At 38.4% G+C, this 14,443-nt stretch overlaps 1 protein-coding gene across 5 annotated transcripts in view; it reads left to right on the plus strand.

The window, feature by feature from the left end:
- Positions 1 to 379: 379 nt before the first annotated feature.
- Positions 380 to 14,443, plus strand: part of Fife (regulating synaptic membrane exocytosis protein fife) — a 72,003-nt gene continuing 57,939 nt past the window's right edge. For all 5 annotated transcript variants that reach the window (XR_015270912.1, XR_015270913.1, XM_020958768.2 and 2 more), the window contains exon 1: positions 380 to 1,147. The gene's annotated coding sequence lies outside the window, so the exon portion shown is untranslated. The remainder of the gene's footprint in view (positions 1,148 to 14,443) is intronic.

Consider the following 14,443-nt stretch of genomic DNA (forward strand, 5'->3'; position numbering starts at 1 on the left):
TATTATTAAACATGAAGCTACTTCTGAATTTCTACCAATCTTAATAAACTAACCCTTAATAATACTTTCTTCTAAATTTATAAAGCTTAATATGTGTCCTAGTTTTTAATCATTAAGAAACCTTTACAAATATCCTTATATCTTATGATATCTATCTTTATTATTATTCAATTTAATTCTATATTAATCACTATCAGCATTTATTTTAAATAAACAATCTATTTCCCTCTTCAAAATAACCATCACTAGACCGTACATCAACATCATCATCATGTCCTGTTTTATGTCCTGGCATGCAACAATTATGAAAAGTCTCCACTTGGGTACATTTTCAGGACACCATACCGTGCCATACCGCTGCCGTGCGTTCGTGTAGAGTGAAAGTCGGGCTTTCACTGCGGGAAAGGAAAGAACGGAGAGAGAGAGCGCGCACCCAAGGCAAGTGCGTGTGGGCGTGGGGGGCGGGGCCAGCAGGACACAATCGGCAGCAGCTGCCTGCATCCGCATCCACATCCACATCCACATCCAGGGAAATCGCTTAGCTGTTGCTTTCGTGCGACTTCGCAAGGTGGAAATTGATATTACTTTTTAATGCTGGGCCAGCTGGCAAGGAGCCGTCCTTCCAGTGTGCGACAGAGAGAGAGAGAGAGAGAGCCACCATACACACAGAGAAAGAGAGAGAGAGAGTGAGCGTGAGCGAGGCACAGGAGGCGCGCCGAAGGACCAAATGCGAAGGACCAGCCTCGTCACAGTTCGAGTTGAGCCGTCTCGCGAGCAGGACACCAAGCGCGGAGGCTGACACAAACAGATCCTGGCCATTAGATCTCCCCAAAACAAAGCTGTAGCCAGGAGGAGCCACATTGCTTTTCCTAACTCACTTTCCCGGCCAAAGGTGTGCGTGTGCGAGTGTGCGTGTGCTTGTGTGCGTGTGCTGCGCGAGTGAGTGTGTGCGGGTGTGCGGTGTACAAGTACCAGCCATCGAGGTGTCGGAAAATCCCCTCGAAGCGACTTTAAAACGCGCGCCTAACACACGCTACCTGAGAAAATATACTTTATATTCCCCTCGCAATAACCAAAAGAAAGTTCACTAAAAAATTACAAATCAACAAAATAAAGTAGTTACTAACAGAAATTATACCTTAACCAGGTGAGTGTGTCAGCAATGTCAAAACTGTTGTTTTGCTTCTGTGCAAAATACTCGCGTGGCAGGCTAGCAAATAGTTTAATTTCCGGCCTGGCCATCAGGCGCACATCCGGTTTCAGTTTTATTTCCTGCTCCCCATTCACTGCTCATTCACATGTGCAAAAATATTATATACATCAGTCCGGGGACGAGGGATTCCCTCCAACTGTTCGTGAATTAATTTCATAAAATTGTTCGTACCTTTATTCTGAGGCTCAGTCTCAGGCTATTGATTTTTGGAGGCAACCATTTGTTTTCATTGGCAAAAACAAATTTGGATTATTGTTTTGCCTATTTACTGCTGGTAAACAAGGTGTTTTTCCGGCCTGAAGATGAATGTTTTTCAATTGGATGTTATAGGAAAAAGGCTATTGATTTTTTTGCGGGCCTCAAGTCCTTGTTTATATTGCAACAGAAAGTATCATTGTGAGGTTTCTCTCTTGTTATTTATATTTATTATACTTCATATATATTTTTAATGATTTTCCATAGCATTTCTTATCTGTTTAACTAAATAATTCCTAGACCTTGCAAATTAAGAATCATTAGATCTTTGCTAAATTTTCAAAGTGATACAAATTACAAGAAAAATCCCAGCTATTGATTTTTGTGGGCAAACCCTAAACTCCTTGTGTTGTGCAAAAAACTAATTCAAAATGTATTAACCAGGCTTAGCTGGACAGAGCTACAGAGCCCTCCGGGGGGATTAGAGAAAAGACGGGCGGCCCAACGCCTCTCGCACTCGCCAAAATAAAACAACTTAATGAAGCAAGAAATTGAAAACATTATCAAGGCGATTAATTATTGATACTTTGATGTCGCTGCCACTCCCCAAGCTGCTGTTCCCCCTACCTCCCCCCTCGCCTAATTAATTTATAATTAAGTTAATCATTTGCCAGAGGCGAAAGAAGAAAGCAGCTTAAACAGCAGCAAACAGTCACCATTTGGATTTTGCTTTAAGACAACACCAAGAGGAAAGGTGGTGCTTAAGGATTGTGAAGCTTTACAGAATTTCCAATAAAATTAACAGAATTCTAATGGAAACTTTCAAGATTTTAAGTCTTCTCTAAGAATTTCCCAAGTTTGGCTAAGAAACCAATATTATTTTTGGTATTTTTTTCTTATCCGTTTGGGCCAACTTTAAGCTGTCTCCGGCACCTGGGCCAGCGATTCCGGCGATTGAGACTTTATGAACGTGACCCGCCTGCCGTATCGATGGCAATCAGCCTGAGTTCCTAGCACGGGTGTGAGGCTTGGCTAATGCCTCCGGACCCTGGTCTTTTAACAGTCATTACTCTTGGCCCTAATCCCGGCACAAAGTTTGCTCTGTTCCGTTCTAGAAAGGAATGGTAAGAGAACCATGAGAACCATGAACTTACACCTGTCCACCTGTCTGGCCAAGGTCTGCTCCAGAGTGCTTTTATTATGCCATTTTAATTTAGATTCATATCAATCAGTAATAAGCATTTTGCTCACTGAACCAAAAGCGTAAAAAACGAAAAATATTAGCCATTAAGGTCAGGAGGGGCATTAGCTTAATATCTCGGCTTGATTTTTATTACAAAAACTTAATTTTATCGCAGTTCACCATTGAATGGACACCGCCCACCTTTACGCTGATGAACATTAAATTGTTTATAAAATCGAAGAGGAACTTAAAAGGTTTTAATATTAAACGAAAGTTAATATAATAATCAAATTGAATTTACAACTAGTATATGCATTATTCCACTGGCTTTCATGGATTTATGAAAATTTAATTATACTAAAATGCTGGGGTTATCACAAATGGGTTTTCCCTTTGGAGAATAATATTTTGTAATGGAATTTGCCTGGAAATTGTTTAGTGTTTTTCCTCTATGGGATTAAGAGGATAATGCAATTTTTTAGACTTAAAAAAAGAGGTTCTGAAATGCTATTTTTATTTGTAGCAATATTAAAATTCTTTTTACTGTTAAAGAAAATACTTCCAATATTTATTTACAATTTCTGTTTACTATTTAAACCTTCGCCTTAATGCTATTATTCAGCTAATAAAATAAATCATATTTATGTACGACAAACAGGCCAAATTGTTTTCCCATTTGCCATAATTTATAAATTCATTTGATTGTTTTTACAAGAATCACAATTTGCGTATTGATATTACTTCCTTGTGTGTCTGTCTGTTTTTCGCCAACTTTTTATGGCCCAACGAAAGGAGTAAACAAAGTTGTTTAGTTTTCCTGTTTTCAGCGGATATGCAAATCAAGCGGCAAAACTCATTTCACATTCCGCACAGAGAGAATCGCCAACCAAAAACAACAATAAACGGCAACAGAACTATAAGGGAAAACTTGGGAGTGAAAAAAGAAAACTCATTCGCCTCGTTTGCATAAATTTGCGTCTTATTTTGTTGGCAATTTATATGCGCAGCCGAGTGACACACGCATTTTAATTGAAAGCAAATAAAATACTCTATAATACATAATATGACAAGCCATAATCCTGACAGCAACAGTTATGCATGCTGACAGCTCCCGGGAAAACCGATAGAGAGGGAGAGGTGGAGAGTGAGAAAATATTGTGCGAGGAAAAGCGAGAAATTTGCGGCTGGCAAAAGCGGAAGCGGGAAAAGCCGGGAGAGTGTTGGGGAAAAATGGACAGCCGGCCATTCTGACAGGCGGCTGCCCATCTCAGTGAGTTTAATGGCATTTTAAACAACTGCACGTTTTGTGTCGCTTGCCACACTCAAAATAAATCTAAAACGGGATCTGGAAAGCTTTATATTTTATATAAAAAATAAAAAATATATATACAAAATATAAAAATAATATTTTAAATTTAAATAAAGACTAACTTCGTTACGGGTATTCTTGAAGGGAGAACTATTTTTCAGTTAGAAGCTTGCTAAAATGCGAAGGAGTCATTTCCGACCCTATAAATCATATATATTCTTGATCAGCATCAACAGGAGAACCGATCTAGGCATGTTTGGTAGAAAAATAAAATTTTAAAAAATTGATAAAAACTTCAATTTTCTAAAGTATGCAGATTTTGAAACCTAACAAAAACTACCACACGACCACTTTCCGAATTGAAATTAATGAATTCTTAGCTTAGTTGTGAAATTTTTAAACTTTGATGATGATTTGATGAACAAATTTTCGTATAAAAATATAGTAAAATATCGGGTAAAAGAATGGTATTATAATTTCAGTCCGAAGCTTGTAACTTTGTCAGGAGTCATTTCCGACCCCATAAATCATATATATTCTTGATCAACATTAAAAGGAGTGTCGAGAGTTCTATATTTTAAAGAAAATTTAATTTAATTTAATGCATATTTGGCTAAGTTATGAGAATTTTAAACTATGAATTTTGAATAAAAATTGTCAAACAGAAATATCTATAAATAAGTCTTATTTATGATTCATTTCCTAAAACAATTTCATAAAGCTAAACCTCTTTTCTGTTAGTGCATTATATATCCCCCGTAACCGATTTTGTGACTCCGCTCTGTGGCAATGTATTCATTAATGTCTCCAAAGTCAAAGTGTTTAAAATGTTGAACACGCTCGGGGCCATATCCTTGCCCTGTTAAAGGCACTGGGCACAATCGCAATAACACGCATACACACGTGTGTGTGCGGCCCCAGGATCCCCACAAAGGATTAAGCCTTTTGTGTGTGTGTGAGTGTGTTAGGGGGCTCCCCGTGTTTTGCCTTTGCCCCGCAGCGCATTTGGCGTATTCTGGTTGCGTTTTAATCAAAAGCAAAAATTAATTAACTTTAAGTCTCTGGCTGGCTCCCTTTGGGTTCCTCTTTTTTATTATTCCTTATTGCAGGATTTTTTTGAGGCGGCACGTGTATGTTGTGTGTTTGTGTTGTGTAGTGAATAATGAAGGACTCCCGCAAACCGGATTTCGCGAGATGCAAAATACCAAATTGCCGCTTCATTTGCACAACAATTTTTAATAAAGCAGCAAAATGAACGCATTTTTTTCGTATATATTTATATATATTTCGTTTTCCGTGGGCGGCTTTTGACCGGACTGAATCGAGCAAACAAAACCCGGGGAAAAATATATAAAAAATGCGTAAACAAATAACCGACATAAAGCGCATAAAGTGAATGATGCTGGCCACAGACGCAAATATTTGTTTTACATTTTTAAATAAGTCGCTTTCACATTTGTTGTATATTTCTGGGTCGTTTTTTTTCGCCCCTCTGGCTGTGTGTAAATATCCTGTAAAAGAAGAGGTGAGGCTTTGGGGGAAAAAAATGTATTTTCCAATATTATTTTTTATCTCTAGTTATGTATGTATGATTGTTAATTATCGTCTTGTTGAATTTAATCAAATGAGTTAAATATTCCTTTACATCTCTTAATTCGTTTATTAAACATGTAAAGGTTTTCTGTGTCAGAAATCAAAAGGAAAAGATCATGAAACAATGAATACATTGTGTAAAGAACGGATAATAAATAAAGTTGCCTTCAAAATATACTATTTGTGGAAATGCCAAACTATTTAAGGCTTAAAAATCCTTATATTTTCACTGTGTAAATAAAAAGGGGAGCATCAGCAAATAGAGAATGTAATTAATTGAATTTCGTTGGCATGTCCACTCATCAAGGAAGTCAGTTCTGCTTTTTCTGCTCCTTTTTCGTTTGTTTTTTTTATGCATACGAAAATGTGCAAGTGCAGGCTTATGCACCAAAAAAAAAAAAAATCAAAGGGTTCTAAATGGCAGCAGCAGCAGATGTGGAGAAGAATTGCACACAGGACTCCCTCGCAGGATCCTGTCAGGCATTACGCAAAATGTGCGCACACACACACTCCTCTATTTACTTTCTGCGGCTCGACGAATTCTCAATTAATATGTTTACCCTCGGTTCTCTCGGCAAGCATTTTGGGGGAGCAGCTCTCATTCACAGGATAATTTGCATATGTGTGGATGGGCGAACTCATGTCCCGAAAAAACCCACAAAAAGAAACTATCCGGGGAAAAAATGTTGTGCGTGAGTGTGTGTGGCAGAAATAAATTACTCCTTTTTTTTAAACTGGTGTTGAAGTGAATTATTTCGATGAAATAAAGTGAGTTTCAAGTGAATTACAATACAATTTTCAGTAAATTTTCATTTGCTGAATTTAAAGGGAAACGTACTTTATATGGAAAAAACTAAATAACTGTATTTAATTACACAAATAAACAATTCTACAACCATTATTTACTTAGAAATCATAATGAAAATTGTAAAAGTAAACAAAGAGACTTAATTAATATGTTAGGTAAATTAATTAAGCTTTCCCCTTGACTTCGCCCCATCCAGGACATTACTTTATTTGACAATCTCATTAAGATAGGAACGCTTTTTGTAAGCTTACAAAAATCCGCAAAAAGGATCTCTGGGACAGTGACAAAATGCTACAAATTTTACAATTTCCTTGTGCCATTTAAAGTCGCATTCAGGATCTGAATCTACGATGGCCGCCGGCAGTTGGCGTCGCCATTACCGTCACGCGGACTAGCCTTAATATCCGGCCCCCATGAAAACCTAGGAGCAGGAGAGAAAGAGGAAGTACAGGGATGATATATATATATATGGGTATATATCCTTGCAGACGGTGACAGAAGGTAGATAAGCAAGGCGTTGCTACGCCGCGTTGTGTTTACATTTTGCTAAACGCGACCCTGACCCGCGTCCAACACAACTCAAGCTGCCCTCCGTATTTCTCCCTCATCCTGTGCAGGGTGTCCTCGAAACTCCCAACTCTCTGGAGCCAGCTCTCCCTCCAGCTCATCCCAGTTCCTACGAGGTGTAATCGCTCAAAGCAGCTGATAATGGCACAACTGGCTAGCTGGTGATACCGAACCAGGCACTCGAAGAAATAATATTAATAATATAACTTGAAACTTAACATTGCCTTGAGTATAACAAATGATATTCGGGAGACTATTGAAACATATTTTGTATAAACTTAGGTAATCTAGTTTAGTTATACTTTCTTAAGAATTTTCTTAAAGTGTTCATTGCTGGCAAACAAAATTTGCCGCATTGTTTGGCTGTTCTCGCTTTCAGTTTTTGCGCAAAATTGACATTTTATGCCCTTTCCTGTGAGTCGAGACCAAAGCGAAGGGGAGTGTGGATATTTCCGTGGGCGGGTCTGAACAGGATTGAAATTGCCGCAGGATGGGATTGGGCCTTGGAGTGGCCTGGGCTGGCCTAATGAAATATTTCAGCCAGCTAAGAGTCGTGTTATGAGTGCAGCTTACGCTTTATGCTTTGATTAATGTAATTGGCGCCCAAGGGCCACGTTTACAGGAGAGTTTGACACTTTGAACCCAACCGAACTGAACCAAACTGAAGTGAACTGAAGTGGCAGTGTTGTGTACTCGAAATGATTAATGCATTTACCAGGATCCACAGTCCGCAACAGGCTACAAGGAATACGAAATACGGAAAGCAGAAAGTTCTACAAAAAATAAAGTCTCGGTTGGGGTAAACTTAAATTGAAAGTAATTTCCCTAAAATGCAGAGATGCCAGCGCAGCGTTAAAAAAATTTGGAAAATGGAAAATGGTTCATAAAAACATGGTTAGTTGTATTTAAAATATTTGATTAAATTTGTATATTGATTATACTTTCACCGCATGCCATATTATCTCTGCAAACTTTGTTAACAATTAAATATAATAAACATTTTTTAAATCTTAATTAAAGATTTTTGTAGCTAAACCCAGAATGTTCCTGAAATAAGGAAAAGACTTAGCAGCACTGCCAAAATGCTAAAGTTAAACCATATTTTTTAGCTAAATATCGCAGGGCGCAGCTTTGGACCCAAGGCCACGCTGTTTGCCTAAAGTTTTAGGTAAATTTCCTTATTTTTTCCTCGGCTTTTCCACTTTGTTTTTCTTTTTTTTTTGTGGGTTTTTTTTTCTGGCTTTTTTGGCTTTGGCTGATATCGCTACACTGCAATGTGGAAACCGAGAGCCAAGAGAGCAACAGTTTGTGCGAAAAGTTGGGACAAACATTTATCAAACCAGAGAGCTGGGGCCAAACTTTTGGCTGTAAAAAAAGGGAGAGGAAATGGGGCAAAAACTATTTGCGGTTCGTTGACAATAAAATACCCTTTATGGGGCAAGTCCTTGATTGAGAGAGGAGTATATGTATTCGTTATGGCATATAAATATTCCTCATCTAAGATAGATTCTATCTGTGGCAGTATATATAACTTCCTTGCCGAAATGAATTCAATTTAGTTTGATTGCCTCAAGTCGAGTTTTGGGAGCAGAGTATTAGTATTTGTAGACAATCCTCCCTCCAAAGTTTTCTTTTTTTCTAAAACATTTGTGTCAGCTGTATGTTCTCTACAATGCCGACATTTTTTCGGTTTGTTTTTCGCCGGTTTTTCGTGGCTGTGGTTTTTGAGGTTTTCGTGGTATCGCCTCTCATGTGCTCTCATGGGCGCAAAAATTACAAGGCAATTGCCGCTCCCTTGGAAAAAAGGGGGGGAAATGAAAGGAAAACGGAGGAGGGGGAAAAACAGCCAAAAGGATTGACAGTTATTAAAAATGAAACGAGGCAATTACGTTCTGGTTTTGTTGCCAGTTGTTTTTGAGGCGTGTTTTCCTGGCATGTTTAACGGTCGCTTTCATTTGCATACTTTAAGGCGCGCTCGCGGGGTGTATGAGTGTGTGTGTGTGTACGTTAGGGTGAACCTTGCAGGCAGTAATTGAAGTCCTTATTATCGTGTATACTTAAAAATTATTATTGCCTTTTTCAAGCGCTTACAAAGGCAGGGAGATTTAAGGTAATGATGTTGGAGTTTATTGAAATGTACGTTAAATTAAAGTTGTTGGCTTTTTATATAACTTTAGGAATTGTTTTCGATTTGTTAAGATTAATAACAATAGTTTTAGTTAAAATATCAAGCTATAAAGTAAAGCTAACTTCAAGAAGCCGAACCTTGTATACCCATGCAGTTAGCCATAGCATAAACTGTATCAGATCGATATTTCTATATTCTAATCTTTTGGGTAAATTAAAGTCTTTTCAATCTCATTACTTAGCCAAAAATGCATGAAATTCAATTCGGAAAGCTGTTCTGTGCTAGTTTTTACTAGGTTAACAAATCTGCATACTTTGTTTCAAATGGTAAAATTCTCAATTTTTGGCCAATTTTTGCAAATTTTAATGATGTAACCCCTTATCATTTTTTCAGATTTTGGCCAAATATTGAAAAATTTGTTTTTCGTCCGGAGTAATCTAGATCGACGCAGTTTTTTGTGCTGATCATGAATATATATGGTTTATAGGGTCGGAAATGACTCCCTCGATGTTTTTTAGGCTTCTGACTGAAATGAGAATCCCTGTTTTGGGTATAAAAAATAAATGGGAACAGTCTTTTCAAATTTTTGTTTTCCACCAGACATGGCTCGATCGATTCAGATTTTAATGCTGATAATAATAATATATTATTTATGGTATATTATATATGAAAATGGCCCCTTCATAATTTTACAAACTTCAGACTGAATTTTTTTTAATATTTTCCACTTTCTTATATTGTTCTTAAGCATTGAAAAATGAGCTCTTATATTCACAGACATCAAAGGATCACCCTAATGTGGCTTTTGGTCTCTGTGGCAGCGCCTTTGTTTGTGTTTGTTTGCGTGGCCATGCATATGCTGATTGGTGATTGGTGGCTTGGCTGCTATTTGGTACTTGCTACTTGCTACTTGGTAACTGGTGGCAAGCCTTCTTTCTTCGTGCCTCTTTGGGGCCTTTAAAATTGCCAAAGCCAAACGGCACAGAACTCCAAGCTTTTTGCTGCTGAGCTTGGTCATAAATCAAATATATGTATAAATTTGGCTCAGGCCGTTCCGTTCCTTTTCTTTTTTCTTACACATTTTCTGTGTTGTTTTGCTTGTTGACTCATTTTTTTGGTGGCGCAGCAACACATTTTCTGTCGCATTAAGCGTCGCTTTTTGCCAAATATCCAGGCTACCCGCTTTTCCCTTCTTCCTGCCGCAAATTGAATTCCATATTTGGCAAATTCGCATTTCACATTTCGCATTTTGCGCCGCGAGTCCGCTCTACACTTTATGTGCAGTCATTTCTGTTTTGTCGAGAAGCCAGGCCCGAAATCCCAGGCGTGTGCTTAGCCGGAAAACGGAGAGAAATGTGAACATTAAGCCTGGCCCGGACCACTGGCCATATGCCAGCGTCTGTTCGGATACGGGCCACTCCTCTTACAAAAGTGAATATATGTATATATTCGGATGCGTATTACGTATACGTATAGTGGGCCAATTAAATTGGGGGCACCAGGGAGTGTTATCCGACCGACTGTTGCTCCTGGCGGGACACGGAGAGAAATGTGTGCTCAGAGCGAATAAGCTTAATTTGGTATTTGGTAACACATTCAGGAATAAAAGAAATGAAGAATAAATTATTTCATTATTAAATTTCTTTAGGAATTTCCTTTCCTTCCGAATTGCATTGCATCATTTCCCTACACTAAAACCATCGTGTTTAAAGTCTTTTATTTTATATAGTAATATATACTATTCAACTAGAAAATACCACATAAATAAATCATTTTCATTTAATGTGAACCTCCTAAATTATTAGAGAGTTTGCAAACTTTATATTTTGCCTCAGTGAAGTCGCTCAACTTACACTTCCGCAAGATAGCGAAAAAGTGAAAACTTTGCATAATAATGAGCAGTTTATTTGCCCGCCCATATGTGTGTGTATATTTTGGTGATTGTGTGAGTGGTTTCCGGTTACAAGGTCCTGGCTTGTTCTTTTTTCCTTTTCCGGCTTCGCCCACAACAAAGATGGCAGAAGAAAAAACTTTGTGCCGAATCTGGTGTTTTTCTTTCATTTGCTGTAGAAATTGTTTTCCTAGCTACGCCGCTTTGATCAGATTAGCCCACAGACAAGCAGGACTTTTCCTGGCTAGCAGCAGCAAGTAACCAAAATATAAAAAAGGAACCAACCAAAAATAAGAAAAATAATATCCCCACAGCAGGAAGAGAAATTATTTTTCTGGAGGCCATCGATTTTTGGTGAATCTGTAAAGAGAACCCGTCCTACCTGTCTGCCATGCCAGCACCTGCTCTGGAAATTAAAGTTTAAGTTCTTTTTCGGGTTGAAGGGAGGAAGGACGAAAATGAACAGAAATGTTTGGTTTTATTTCCAACAACTTTCGTTTGTTTTGGCCATGTGTGCCACCCTGTTTTAAGTTCTGCTCTGTTTGCCCTGCACTTTGTCTGCTGTCCGAGCAACTTGCGCATTTGTGCTGTTTGCTCAGGTCTTGGCTGGCATGTGGTCGCTGCAGCCCCGGCAGAAACCACCCAAAAAAACCATACAGTTCGTTTAGAAACCCACCCACACACAGCAGGAGGCAACAACGCATTTCTCTTGCCAACAAAACGCACATCAAATTTGCATAATTTTGCGCAAAGTAACGTTTTCCACAAACAAAGCGAACCACATTCTTTGCCTGCATCATCATCTCTCCCAAAGAACCCTAACCAGAAAGTAACCAAAAAAACTAAATGAAAATTGTGTGTGAAATTTTGAATACCTTTTAAGTATAGGCTTTCATATTTACCTAATTTTGGTGGACTTATAATGTAGCTTCTTTTAGTTAGTCCCTTTAAAAAAAAATCTAAATTAAACTCTGATGTTTCCTCCTTCAAGTTCTTAAAACTTTCCAAGATTACACTACATAGTGCAACTTGTACAATCAAAATTATAATACCCTCGTTCATGCCATATAATACACCCTGTAAAATTTCAGAAATTCAAGCAACAGGCTACACAGACGTCCAAAGTGCGTGAAACTTGTGGAAGGCGGCATTAGTTGGTAGATTTTATGAGCTGTGCCATTACACAGGGCATTTGGCATTTGCATTTAACATGTGCCGAGCCATGAAATCTGTTCCGGAGAGGTCCTTGTGCTAATTAAAGATACAGTTTGCCAGGCTCTGACAATGATTTTTAAATGAGCTGCCGCACGCAGCGAAAAGCCCTCTGCTTCAGTGTGTGTTCTAAGGGGAAATCAAAGTGGTGTGGGTGAAAATCCTGAGCTGGAGAGACTGGGGAAAATCAGAGCTGCCTGAATGGCAATGGGAAACCCTGGCAGGATATGTGCGTAGGTGGAAGCCACGACGCTGATTGACTGCTCCTGTCAACTTATTAAGTCAGAAATGTATGGGAGCGACCTCAAAGGCAGCTCACACTTTTCGGAGTGAATTATTAGCATTTCTAAAAATACCTGAGCAAGAGAGAGAGAGAGGGAAAGTGAAAAGAAAAAGTGATTGCCTGCCAGATTTACTTTAAAAGTTATTTCCCAACATGACTTCTAGGTCAACTTATCAACAGTTGAAAATAGGCAAGGAAATTCTAAGAAAAGAACTCTTTGCCTTTTGATTTTATTTGATATCAGTGAAAAAGTCAAAGGTGTCTTTGTTTATGAAACTGAAGGAAATTCACAGGAAAAGTTGTAGTCACAAGAAATTATTTGCTGGCGAGAAATTGCGTTATTAATGGACATTACAATTTAAGTAAATGTGACATTATTTCATTGAAGGGATTAAGTTACAAAACAATCTTCTTAGAAATGAGAAATTAATATTAAAGCTATCACAGTTTTATATGTATCAAGGTTATATTATGTACATTTCCTGGAACCTAAAATACCTTTAAAAAACAATTTAAATTCCTTTGCCACTACTTAGTCATTTGTTGCCGCATTGCATTGAAGGTCATTCTGAAAATAAGCCCTGTGTAAGACCCAAAACAAGTCCAGGTGAGGAAAATAAAATTCCTCGTTTGCGTCTAGCCCTTGTGACCTTAGGAATACACAAGAAATGTGCAAGGATACTTTAGTTTTTTTTGTAAGCCTCCAGCCACGTCTTTGCCTTGACATTGAGTGCTGCTCCGGCAAATGTTAATGATGTGGCCTGAGCTGCACTTGTTGAGCCCTCTTAGTCGAGTCCTTCTCAGCATGGACTACTCGTTGGAGCCTGGATCCTGGCACTTTGCAACAATCCCATCCTCATTCTGCGCGCCTTTGCCCCGACAATCCATATTGATTATTGCGTTTATAGGCCGCAACTGGAGCATAAAGGCATAGCATAGCATATACAGGATCCTAAAGGTCCTGGCAAATGCAAACACAAATACATACAAGGCGGAAAACAGGGCAAATACAAGTCGAACGAGTCGCAGCTGTCTTTGATAGCAGGTAAATCAATATTTTCCAATATAAACGCATGAACGGCAATATGTTCCTTTATTTTTTCCCTTTCTTTTTTTTCTGGGGGCGAAAAGTCTTATGCGAGAACCAAACAAAGGCAACTGAAAGTATCCTACATGCAAATCAAAGCCATTTTCCTTTCTTTCTATTCCAAATATTGCCTGGTAGTGCCAAGGGAAAGGGAATAAGCACTTATTGCGTATACGCACGGTGGGCTGAGTGGTTTCTAAGGTGTCAAAGGAAAGCAAATTTCCGGGAACTTTTGAGTAAATTGAACCAAATCTATTGTTTTGCTTATTTTTGGTATTATTAAGAAGTTAATAACGCATTTGTTGGAAATCTGATATAGAGGATTTAAAAAACATTGAAGCTTCCCCGCGAATAACATACCTTTCACTAATTCCTTTCGGAAAAGAGCTCTACACCTCTTATGATATTAAGTACTTTTCCTAAGTGCCGATTTTCTGGCAAAATATTAAGCTAAGCAAAGTAGTTTGCCTTGAATTTCCTAAGCTTCTCTCTAGCTTTGCTAAGAAGGATTCGAATAACACATACGCACTGTGAACCGAATTGCTGTTCCACATAAATGGCAACATTCGGAAATGCTGCTGAAATTTACCAGAAATATTGGATCCTGATATCTGATTGCCAAGCAATTCAGTTGCCCTTGGCAAAAGGCATTTTAAATGCAAATTTCACTAGTTGATTTTCAACTGCAAGTCCTTTGATAAGTCTCTCAGCAAAATGGGGATTGCAAAATGCTGTGATTCGCAGAACTATTCAAGCTACAGAAATATATTTTCAGGAAGCGGAAGCAGGACCTTTATTGAGGCACTTTAAGCCGCTCATTAGGCAGCAGCTGCAGCTTAAAATGATATTTATATAAATGCTTTCTGTGCGAAAAAGGGATAATGTGACTTTTGGACGTGGGTGTGGGACATAAATTATGGGTCTAATGGGTCTCTGCCTTCAAAGGACCGGCTAAGGATGAAGAAGAAAAAGAG

This window comes from Drosophila serrata, unplaced genomic scaffold (genome assembly GCF_035046125.1).
Source record: "Drosophila serrata isolate PLE 108 unplaced genomic scaffold, ASM3504612v1 contig_217, whole genome shotgun sequence".
In the NCBI taxonomy this organism is placed as follows: domain Eukaryota; kingdom Metazoa; phylum Arthropoda; class Insecta; order Diptera; family Drosophilidae; genus Drosophila; species Drosophila serrata.